We start from the raw sequence: 12981 nt of genomic DNA on the forward strand, positions 1-12981 counted from the left end.
GAGATAAAATTTTCCCCTAACAAGCCTAATCAAAAAAATTAAAAATAGTATCAAAAATATAGAAAAAATTCTTTTATAACCACAATTCACTATTGGCAAGATCATGGGCATGTTTTGTTTTGTAATTACTCTGGATTTGAAAAAAATCTATACAGTTTCTTTCAAATATAATTCAGAGATTTCTGTTGTTTCTTTTGTTGTTGTTGTTGTTGTATGATTGTTCTTAAGTACTCTGAGTGGTGGCACTAACTAACAGGGATGTTGAAGAATTCATGCCAATGTAGACGCTAAAGGCATGTCTCTGGGACCAGTCATACTGGATAGCTAGTAAAAATAAAAAACAAAATAAAATAAACCACTTGGAAGTGATTGCTAAAAGCATAAATATAGGCTGTTAAAAGCAAGCTGAATGATCCTCTGTAGTGAGATTTTGTTTGTAATCTAACAAATAAAGCTTGCCTGAAGATCAGAATGCAGAGCTAAGCCACTAGTTAACAACACACCTAGTTAAGAGCTAAGCCACTAGTTAATCGTAGAGCACAGGTAGTGGTGGCCATACCTTTAATCCCAGTACTTGGGAGACAGAGGCAGATGGATCTCTGTGAGTTCAAGGCCACTCTGGGCTACATGAAAGTGAATCAGTCTAAAAGAGAAACAGAGCTCACGCCTTTAAACCCAGCATTAGAGAGAATATAAGGCAGAAGCTCAGTGTGGTCTCAGGGAAGTCTGAGGTTGGCGGAGAGCACTGCAGTTTGCAGTCACTCCAAGGACAGATTTGTTTTGGTCCTTTCATCAGATTGTAGTAAACTTCCTGTTTATATCCTTTGCCAATTTATGCTTTGTATATATCAAAAGATTTTTCCCTATTTGCATATTAATGGGGTTTTTGGTGCTATTTGCTTCAGAGAAATTTTAAATTTTTATAATTAAATATATAAATCTTGACTTTTATAGTTTCTGCCTTTGGTCTCCTGTTAGGAAATCTTTCTCCCCTCTAAGACTGAAATATTGACCAAACAGTAATAACAAGAATGGTTACATCAGCCATTACAGCTGTTTACCTAGTTCATATTATTTACTAGAGAAATTATGAGCCAGCAACTTATTAGAATTTACATGATTCTGTTATTGACATAGCAGCCTCAGTGACCCTATCTTGTAGATGAGGAAACTGTGGCTTGGAGAACTTACATATCTTCTTTAAGAACACCATGATGTTTTTACCTCTCAAGCTCTGCTAAAATGTTGGCAGGACCAAGGGAGAGGGATAATTACAAGGAGATGGGCCAAGCAGACTGCAGAGTGGCTTGGGGTATGAGTTTGTGGTTCACTAGTCAACCACAGCAGGGCCTGTGGGCATCTCAAGGGAAAAGTAATCCATCTTTCAGGCTGGCGACAGCAGGAGAGGATGTGCATCAACCCCAAAACAACTTGTACTGGGCATCCTTTCACAGTGTGTCTGAGATGAGAAGGTAATTGGAAGAGCACATGAGAGATACACAGCCAAGAACATCATAAAGGAAGCAAGAGAAATTGTAAATACTGTGATTCCCAGGAAATAGGATATATAGTTTGTTTAGTTCATGATACCTCTTCTGTGCAAAATAACCTCTACCAAGAGCAAAGAAACATGACTATGTACACACATACACAAATACACATGCATACATGCACATATATACACACAGATACATGCACATGTGGTTACGCACAAAAAAGACAGACACACAGGCAGGCATGCACACATACAGACATACACATACACATGCAAACATACCACCACTACAAGCTATATTATGAAAAAGGTTGTATAGCATTTTTAAAACTATGCAAGTGAGAATAAGAAAATACTTAAGTTGAGTCTCCCACAAATCAAGGTATTGACTGAAGAGAAAAGACAAAGGAAAAGAGCGGCACACTTTCTTATTCCTCTCAGTTTTCTTAACAATTTTTGCCTTGAGGATTTATTGCTATTTGACTCTAAGACTGAAAAAGCCCATCATCCTTTCCACTTTTATCTCATGTATTATTTTAAAACTGTATTTTCAATATTTACGTATCTTGCATGTCTCATCCCACAATGTCCATCTTGGGTAGTTTTGTTAGTCTTCATGACAACAGGTGCAGTAAAGAAAAACTTTAACCATATCCAGGGTTCTGGTGGACCTGAAAATAAAACCAATAAAGCACACTGGCAGGGGAAAAGCAGGCAAGTATGTGGACATAGGTTTTATGTGATGTGGAGGCAGTTTCAGAAGCAAAGACCCAGAGAAATGTGAGGAACTGTATTTTTTGCTTATGCATTGGCAGAAGGGGGTATGCTTCAATAGCAATTAACTGGAGAGAGGAAAATGCAAGGCCTGTGTGCTCCGATTCCTCTTAGTGTCTCTGTGCTTTTGTGCCCTTTTCATCGGTGCAGGACATGACACCTGTCACTTGGGGGTCTTTAAAGGGAGAAGGGAGAGAGGAGGTCAGAGACACCATCTTGCTTATGCTGTTTTCTCAAGTGACAAGATGTCATATTTTGGGGCAGTGTGACTTGAACCCTGCCAACAGTGTTACTCAACTGAATTATGGTCCTGATTTTAGATATACCTCAAGTCAGTCATCAGCAACATGGCTGAGTGTTAGAGTTGCCTATCAACCTGCCTGCTTTGACATAACTTTTCAGACCCCAGTCCATAGCTGCTTGCATTATTTCTTCTGTTAAACTAATTCAACCTCAGGTTACTCTCAACTTCTGATTGGTACAGTGTCATTAATAAAACAAAGGCAGAATTGTGAATGGATCTTTAGAGAATTGTAAAGTCATATACGGTGCTGGGGAGCCATCCTAAGGCTTTTGTAACCCTTTTTGTGGCAGCCATGTACTTTGCTGGCTGGTGAGGTCATTTCCACTTAATTGCTTTAAGAACAGAATAGTACCTTTAGATCAAAGTGCAATACCAGGGACCATGCCTGGAATTGCACTGGACAAACGAAGCTCATCTTGTTGTTGAGTCAGACAACAGATAAGAGGCGGTATAATGGAGGGAGGGTAATTTTGGCTTTTGGTTCCATGGCAGGGAAGCCATAATGACTGGGACTCATCTGAAGTGACAGGAGCTTCCAGTGTGACATCAGTAGATCAGGAAATAGAGAGGTGGATGTGGAATAGTGACCAGACTGTGACACTCTGTCTCTGTTCCCATGGCTTTTACTCAACCAGTTGGGTTCCATGTCTGAAAGGTCCAACAATCACTTAAGGATGCACCATCAGCTGGGTACCAGGTGTTTAAACATATCACGGGGAGGGGGAACAGTTCACATTGAAATCCTTCATGGACACTCCTTAGCTGAGCTTCGACTGGGTATGAGTACAGCTTGGGACTCGTTTTCTACCTCAGTTAGACTGGCAGTAGTTTAGATGCCTTTTCTTTTTAATGTTTCTCCTTTGCTTGCAGAAGTTGGAATTTTCACAGCAAAGCAAAGGTGATGATTGTCGATTCCTAATTTACTGACCAATAAATACCCCCAATGAGATGAAATGCCATAGGTATCAGCCATGCCTATTCTGTTCTGCATTACTTTGACATCTAGAGTCCGAGGAGAATGCCCTCTCCTGGGGTTGACTGACTCGTGGAGAAGTGAATAACTCAGATCTGAGTGTGTTCTGCAAATACAGACAAACTAATCTAGAGTCCATGTCCTGAGCCCCTCCCTTATGGGGCTGTCACAATCCAGGCATCCTCTAGACCTTGTCTGGACCCTACCTGTCTGCATTTTTAGCTGGGTTCATGCACCTTTCCTGGACAGACAACGGTTTTCATGTGTTCCTGACTAAGAGGAATGAGCACTAACCACCATCAATGGCCTTCAGCCTATCAGCATGAACTTCTCTCAGTTCTTGCTGGCTATAACCTTTGAACCCCGGCTTTGTCCTCGGTCTGGTACCCTGTCTTGATGGTTTTCCCCAGCTTCTGCATCTAGATAATAATTCTTCAGTCTCATCCCTGTGGCTCACTTGGTAAGACTGTGGCTTCTGAAGGCTGAATATCAAGCTTCATTCTGAGGTTGACAAGAAATAGGAATCTAATTTCCTTCTTCTGCATGTGGCTTCCCCTCGTCTCAGCTCCACTTCTTGATGAGACTGACCTTTCTCCAATGTGCCCTTAGTACCTTCATTGGAAATCAGTTGATTGCAGGTGAGTCGGGATATTCTGGGGACTCAGGTGTCTTTCACTGGTCTGTGTACCTCTTTGTACCAATGCCACGTGATTTAATCACTCTGCCTTTGACATCGGGAGGCACAACTTCTCTGATTTTCCTTTTTTCCAAGATTGCTTTGGTTATTTTGGGTTGTTTGTGCTTTCATATGATTTAAACATTATACAGTGTAAACATACCTCAAAAGTTTACATGGTACCCCATTAATATGTATCATTTTTATATTTTCATGTAATTCAATCTTAAAATGCTTCTCTCCGCATGTATCTAAAATTTTATTTGATAAATATACTTATTTAATATGCTTTGATCTCATTATGGAGTGGAGGGCACCTATAAATTGAATTTCTCCCAAAACTCCAAATGGAACAATAGATACAACACCCTACATAATTTCATCTTTCTTTATTTATTGTTCCCTTTGCTTGACTACAGGTGAAATCAGGATAATGTTCATCAGCTTTTCTCCCTTGCACATCTTTCTGATTCTAAGCCAGGTATAAAAAGAAACTTAACCTTCATTAAAGTTTTACATCTTTTTCTTCTCAAAAGAACGCTAACTGTATTTATAAGACAGAAAATTACTCTATATTTTTCTCTCTTTTTGCAAGATCACATTAAAATCTCCATCATCTATCACAATAGATCACCTCCATTTCTATTTGGTTGTTAAAGTTTAAAGATCTTTTATTTATTAAAAGATTTACAAAACTGTACATTTCAAGGTCATTGTTACAGTTGCAAATAATTTTTGTTTTGTCTTGTCTTGGGGACTTGGGTTAGAGGGATGGCCAGGACCCACAGGACATTAGATAGTAGGGCTGCAGGATGTAGCTGCCATAGAGGTACCCTTATGAAATCACTTGTAGTGCTTTGCCATTACATGGTGATATACTCATGTACTTGAAGAAAACCCCTTCTATTGTAAGATTACTTAAATGATCTCCAGTTTCTGGCATCAGCTATTCCTCCTCTCTAAGCCCGAACTTCCTAAGTAACTGAGACTACAGGCACATGCCACTATACCCAACTAATACTCTTCTTCTCCAATGAGGAATAAACATTGGCTTTTAGGAAGTGCTTGAGGATTCTAGTAATATAGTTTCTTACCTCTCATTTATCCATGTAAGTAAATTATATTCCTAAAACTGTTGTGCACTTCTCTAGTGGCAAAAAAATGGAAACTAGCCATTGACTAGAAATAAAAGCTGGGTGGGTGGGGAGACCTTGGGGATATGGTAAGTAAACAGAGTGAGATCCAAGTGGTTTAGGAGAACAAAATCCAGTAGTGCTGAGGAACTGGGTAAAGGCAGGGAAGGGGAGGGCATCTCTGCCACCAGCGCATTCTGTAACTTACCCTTGGTTGCCTCCATCACCTTGTGGTCTGTCACAGTAAGCACCTGCCTTGTCTGACTGGGGCTACAGATTGTCTTCATTGTTGGGCATGAGCAATGAAAGTTCTTTTGAGATGGGAGGAGAATCACCCTTTTATGTCAATGGTGGTATTTTAAAAGTTTAGGGAGCTGTGCTGAGAAAGAAAAATGAAAGCAGGAAAAGCTGAGCACATCAGCTGCCACTCAGTCCCCTTTCTTGCCTAAGTGTCATAGATGTAGAGGGAATCTAGGGATAGTGGTTTGACACCACATCTTCCTGCTGTTAAAAGGCAAACCAATGGAAGCTGGCAGCTGAGTTTCGTAAGTGGTGCCTGGTTCAGTTTCTCCAGTGACCCACTGTTCTACCTTTCTTCATACTTATGTCTGCATCAAGGCCAGGAAATGGGTTAGAAAATTAACTTCTCCAGAATTAGTTTCATTCACTTCATCGTAATTCTCAGCTATAGCCACATATCAGCCATTAAATCTTGGAGTTGGAATGGCTCTTATGGGCAATCTGTCCTCTCGTGTTTTAATTGCTCTGGTTTAAGTGTTGGACTCCCTGGGGAGGCTTTGTAGAAAGAAGTTTTGCTCTCTTAGTCATAGCTGGAAAATTCTTAGGCTAAGCCTTTGCCTCTGACTCCTGGGTCACAGCCTCAAATGTCCATATAGAAGAAGGCAGCTTACCTATTCAGGTATAGACAACTCTTAGGATCACTTATCTCTATTACCTGACCCAATAGACATGGTGCTATGACTCAATACAGGCAATCCTTCTTCCCTGGACACACACCAGCCATAGATTTAGCATCAGTAATTTCATCATGGTCTTTAAATGCTTGGCAAACGGTCTAACTTGTAATCTTGCTGGGACATTAACTTGAGTAATGCTTTTTGTGAGGATGACATATAGAATCGAGTCACTTAACTCAGACATGGACTTCTACAGAAGGGTCACTCTCCGTTTTATTTATTTATTTTTGTCTTCACATTTACAATAGCCCCCATGAAAGGAGCAAACTGCCAGATAAATGATTTTCACATCTACTTTATGATTTATAAAGGATCCAAAAGGAGCCATTAAAGTTTTCAACTATGTTTATTCTATTTCATGAGAGAATAGATGCCCTTGGTGGTTTTGTGCATTGGCTATTTGAAGGTCTTGTGAGGTATTTCTAATAAATGTCCATGATCTGCCACTTCATCCTGGACATTTTCCTGAAGAGCTCTGAGCACTGCCTAAGCAAGACTTTATTACTATGAAGAGGATATGAAAAAGGAGATATATTGGAGCCCATAACGATTTTGACATGTCAAAAATCAAATAAGTAATACCGCAGAGAAAAATAAGGCATATGACCGGGATTATTAGCAGTTAAGGAAGCAAGCTAGTGGTGTGCCATGATTGATGTTTGCTTCAATTTTGTGGTTAAGAATCCTCAAGATGAATACCTGTGTAGGAATTTATGTGAGGGAGATTTGATGTGTAGCAACCCTTCTCCCCCACATTGTTTTCTGGGTATCCCCCTTTGATCCAAAATTAACTGGAGCTAGCTTCTGAGGCTGTTCAATTGTTGGATGATAGAGTATGAATTAAAGGTAGTAGCGATGTAGGTAATGGCCTCCAAATGTGTTTCATAGGCATACAAGAAAAATGTATTCATGTATGTCTGTCAGGGTTGGCAAGCTGTAGTCCATGGGTCACATTCGATCCTATTTACAAAATCTTAAAGCTAAGAACAACTTCCCTGCATCTTGAATAGTTTAAACAAAAATGGTAAAATCAGAATATTTTGTGACATGGAAACATCTTATTAAAATTCAGGTTTTAGAGTCCACAGTAAAATTTTATTAGGACAATAATCACAGACATCAACTTAAAATCCACCTACATAAGTCAGCCTTCAGCTATTATAATAAAGAACTGAGCACATAAAAGAAAAGTTTATTTTGAGTTAACATTTCAGAGGCTTGTTTTGGCTTATGATTGCACATTGTGGTTTCATAAGTTTCAGTCAATGATTGTTTGTCCTCACTGGTTTGAAACTGGCACCTGGTAAACAAAACCTGCTATGTCATGACTGGAAAGCAAACAAGAGAAAAAGGCTGGTGTCTCACATATGATCCTAGGATATGCTCCCAATTATCTTGAGTTTCTACCAGTCCCTATATCTTAAAGGTTCTACCACACCAGATAGCATCAAGCTAGAGTGAAGCCTTAACCATTGGGTACATTTGATCCAAAGTACAGAGTGGACTCTGTGATGCTCATGCGGCATGCTACGGGTGAGTAGTTGGTGATCCATAGTGTAGATCAGGGCTTCTTAAACTTTTGCCACTCATGGCCCTGTTTACTTGAGAAAGTTTTATGTGAATCTGGGTACCTAGGTATATGAGACATATTTATATTAAATATGAAAATATTTAATGATAATAAATCAGAAAGAATTTTTATTGTAAAATAATTATTTGGTGTACATATGATTTTACTACTTAATAGTGATAAAAGGAAGTTCATTTTGTAATGAGGAGGATACAGTTGTTTATTTTTACATAATGAATTAGCTCTTGATATTTGATACATTAGGGCATAGTAGATCAGTAATTTTTTTCAGAGTTGATTGATGTTTTAATTTTATAATCACATCACAATACTCACAAGTGTGTAGTATAAATTAGCAGAAGTACATTTAGGGGCATGTTAGAGATTATTAGAAATTATGTGCTAATTTTAAGCGAAATTCATTTAATGATTTTTTATTACTTTAATTTTTAAATAGCTTGCTTCATATGTCAATCCCAGTTCCCTCTCCTTCCCCTCCTCCCGCACCCCCTGCCCCCAGCTTCCCACCCTATCCCCACTTTTTTCCACATAGGGGATATCCAGAGTCTGTCATTTCGCTCAGGGCAGGGTCCAGGCACTCCCCTAAGAGTCCAGGCTGAGAGAACCCTCTTTGTGTTATGGACACACAGAGTCTGTTTGTATGCCAGGGATAAACACTGATCCACTGTCCAGGGACCCATAGGTAGCCCAGGCCTCCTCACTGACTCTCACACTCAGGGGGTCTGGATCAGTCCCATGCTGGCCTCCCAGCTGTCGGTCTGGGGTCCAAGAGCTCCCCCTTGTTCAAATCAGCTGTGTCTGCTGGTTTTGCCTGCCCATTCTTTGCCAATTTTCTCATTGCTCCTCTCTCTCTCTCTCTCTCTCTCTCTCTCTCTCTCTCTCTCTCTCTCTCTCTCTCTCTCTCTCTCTCTGTGTGTGTGTATGTGTTCCATGGGTTCAGTTCAGTTCAGTGTTTACTTGTGGGTGTTTGCCTCTGCTTCCATCAGTCACTGGATGAAGGTTCTCATTCCTCTTTTCTGGGGTACCATGCATATCTCTCTTAGGTTCTTTCCTGTTTCCCAGACTCTCTGTCAGTGGAAGTGCAGACTGGCACTCTCCTCATCCATGTCTAAAATCCATATATGAGTGAGTACATACCATGTTTGTCTTTTTGTGACTGGGTTACCTCACTCAGGATGGTTTCTTCTAGTGCCATCCATTTGCCTGCGAATTTCAAGATTCCATTATTTTTTCCACTGAGTAGTACTCCAGTGTGTAAACGTACCACAGTAATGATTTTTTAAAAGTGAAACTCAAGTGAAAAACACAACAATTTTTAATTATGACATGTCATATACTAAGTTGTTACATGATGGGAAATGGTAATGGGGAAGTATCAACAGTCTTTGTTCTCTGCAATTAAGCTACTGTGTTCCTAGAAAGGCAGCAAGCTTTGCATGTGCAGCAAAAGTCTTGCAATTCTCGACAGTTCTCGACTTGAGCCCGAGACCGTGTTTTTCCAGAAGTGTGCATAGGCATTGCCTGGTTTGAGGGTATGTGCAATGGTAAGAGTTCATGCTGTGGGTTCAGAACCAAGACTGCAGTGGTGCCACTGAGTACAACATAGGTGAGTGCCACTAAAGATACCCTAGATTCATTCATTTTTGCCATTATGTGTTCTGAAAACTTTTACTATTGCCAAATTTTTCATGACCCACCTCAGACACACAATTCGAGATATAACATTCTTTAAAACAGTTTCTGCATAAGTAAGGATATGAAGAAGGGGGCCCAGATAACCACCTGCTCCCTGGCATCATGTGCCCTTCAGCTTCATTGATTCTGAGTTATTGCCATGGGTGGGGGCAACATGACAGGCAAGACTTAGCTGCTGTATTAGAAGAATAGGCCAGAAAGTGGGAGAACCCACACAGTAGTGTGTCCTGAAGCCAGGCATATTTACTGTCTAATCAATGCAGAGCAAGCTCACAGGACTCTACCTGGTATGCCACAGCTAGGCCTGGAACGTGGACTCGAGAAACAGTGATGGGACGGAGAGACATGTGGGATAAAGAAGAAAGACTTGAATGTGAGAGGTGAAGCAGGCTGTGTTTTCCCGATCACCCCTGCATTTTGAGAAAAGTCAGAGTGGGGTAGAAGAAAACACGTAATGTTTTTAATGCCGTTGTAATCGATTGCTGTTTAGACTGACTCATTCAAGTGACTGAATATCACACAGGCAGATGAACTGACCATAAGGAGTAGTATCAGCCTTTGAAAATGTTTCACGATAGTAAGAGCAGAGAAGCTGAAATGCCCATAGCGAAGCTAGCCTATAATTGTGGCTCTGTCCTACCCTTCCTCTACCTGTCCCACCTGAGACACAGGCCATCTGCTGCATCAGTTACACTCAGGGCACAGAAGCCAATGAGATTGCAAGCACTGTAGCAGACCCTGGATTTCTAGTACTTATGGGAAACTCTGGGTTAAGGGATGATATTTACGTGGGTAACCTCAGTGAATACAATTTACCTTGCCCTAACTCTTAAGTGGTAACTTTGGGGTGTTTCCTGTAGCAGTCCTGTAGTAGAGGGAGCTATTCTACACCATCAGCTTGTGTGTGTGTGTGTGTGTGTGTGTGTGTGTGTGTGTGTGTGGCCCAAAACTTGAGGACAGGTTCCAAGTTTGTTAACATGCTCTCATTTTAAAAAGAAATTCCAAATCAGAGAAAGGCTGAGGTAGCTACTTGACATGCTCCATTGAGGCAGATCTGGCTTAATTTTTCTGTTGACATACACAGAAGATGCAGGAGGCTAATGGCTTACATGGTCTCTGATGCTTTGTGACCCCACACAATAGTGGAAGGGCCACCTCTATGATGTACTCTTGGTTGGTTAAATTAGCTGAATATCCTTCTCTGCAGATTTGTGGGTTAGGAGAACAAAGCAAAGCAAAGGGAGACTGTCAAGCTCCTTACAACAAATACTGCTTGATTTTTATGTTTATAAAGCAAAGGGATGAAGCATTCGTGAGGCAATATCTTGCTTAAAATTTCGTATTCCACTGCTTGCAAATGAAGACAGTACTTTGAAATTCACTCTCTTCCTCATTGGCATAGAACCTTCTCTCAAAATGCTGCCAATTGAAGGCGTGGTGCTGAACAACCTGACTCCAGGTTGTTCATAAATCTCACCCTGATGAGTTCCTAAAGGTCACATTTCACACAGATGCAGTCGCACCGACTCTTTTGGGTATTTATGATTCAGAATCTCAAGGGATTGCTTCAGAATGTGTCTCAGAAAGTACAGGTTTATCTCAGGTTCTCACTTGGAGAATGAAACAGTAACAAATGGCCCCCAACCACTTTTCCATTGTTTAAAAATGGCTATTCCAGTAAAGGTTATATTTGGCTGCAATATAAAACATAATAGGAGCTTAAATAAGTTAAAGGGATGCTTGTCCTTTAAACAGAAGAAATCCTGGGATAGACTTCACAGGCTAGTATGCTGGTTCCACAATCATCTAGGGTGAACTATAATGCTGTTCCATCATCATCTGCACACATTTTCCAACCTTACCCTCTGTTTATTTTCCACAATGGTTGCTGGGACACCAATCAGTAAGCTTTCCTTCTCTGTGACAAAAGGCTGCACCTTCCGTGTGAGTCAGCTTCCTTTTTGTTTATGGTATTTTATTTTGTGTTGAGACAGGGTCTCATTCTGTATCTCAGGGTGGCCTGGAACTCACTATGAATGTAGCTCAGGCTAGCCTTAAGCTCACAATGATCCCATTGCCTCAGCCTCTCACATGCTGGGACTACAGGCATGAGCCAGCATAGCTGGTGGCGAGCCTGCCATCTTTAAGCAATCCTGTACTGCTATTAGTTGGATCTCATTGATCAGTACTTGGAGAAATGGCTTCAGTGATGCATGGGAACCCAAACAAAACAGGCTATACCACTGCTGTCCCAGCTGTTGCTTTATCTTGAAGACAAGGAGATTGGATATCAGCTGGAATGCAGCCTTTGTCACCCGATGAAGAAACCATGCATTCCTATTTGCTTCTGGACCAGACAAAGATGGGCATGGAAGAATGTTCTCTGTGTTAGAGGCTGCAGGAAGCACAGGGCCCTTCCACTGCCAGGTGAACTCTCATTGAGAAGCGGGCATTCCAAAGCTTCAGTTGAGGTTTGGCTTCCATATGTTACCAGGATTATGTCTGAATATATTTCCTTACTTAAAAATTAAGATGTCATGTGATTCTTGTAGTATCAGCAAGGCTCAATCAGGCGATGAATTAACATTTTCTGAGCTTTCCCTTTACCTTTGTCTATGAACTAAATGTTTTACATTTAATACTTCCTATCCCTGATAGCTGGATCCACACTGAAGATTTTGTGTGTTTACCAAATAAAAAAAAGTGTCTTGAGTACACAAGCTGCCAGGGTTCAAGCCTGTTACAATTGAAATCCCAATTATTCTGCAGGCTAAGGCTAAATTGTAAGGTCAAGGCTAGCCTGGACTCTACAGTGAGTTCAAGGCCAACCCAGGTAATTTAACAAGACCTTATCTCAAACTAAAACTTTCATAGACGTGACTGAGCTGAGTGGTAGAGCACTTGTCTAGCCTGCACAGGACCTTGTGTTTCATCCTCTGCTGAAGGTGTCGGGTGGATAGGCAGAGATCTGAACCCAGTGATAAAGCCGTGGACAGTGTTTTCCCTCTCCTGGGACTGCCTTCTGTCACTACCGGATCCTAAGCCCCCACCACAGAAGGAAAATGCTCCAGTGGGTAGGGCCATCCATGTCCTTCGAGGCCTTAAGGAAGGTGTTTGATTGCCAGTAAAGGCTCAGGGTGGCTTCATTGGGGGGGTACACAGAAGATTCTAGAGGAGGGGGGATTAGGAAAATTGGGACAAAGGTTCCACAAATGAGACATCATTTTAGGTGAAAAGTCACAAGAGAAGAGACAAGTATAGTGATTGGTGCAGGAATAAGGAAGACTACACAGCCCCTGCTCAGGAATGGGGCAGTGCTGGGAGTTGCGCTCTCCCCTGGTTCAAGTGTGCACATGTACATCC

Source organism: Mesocricetus auratus, unplaced genomic scaffold (genome assembly GCF_017639785.1).
Source record: "Mesocricetus auratus isolate SY011 unplaced genomic scaffold, BCM_Maur_2.0 Super-Scaffold_100676, whole genome shotgun sequence".
NCBI lineage: Eukaryota > Metazoa > Chordata > Mammalia > Rodentia > Cricetidae > Mesocricetus > Mesocricetus auratus.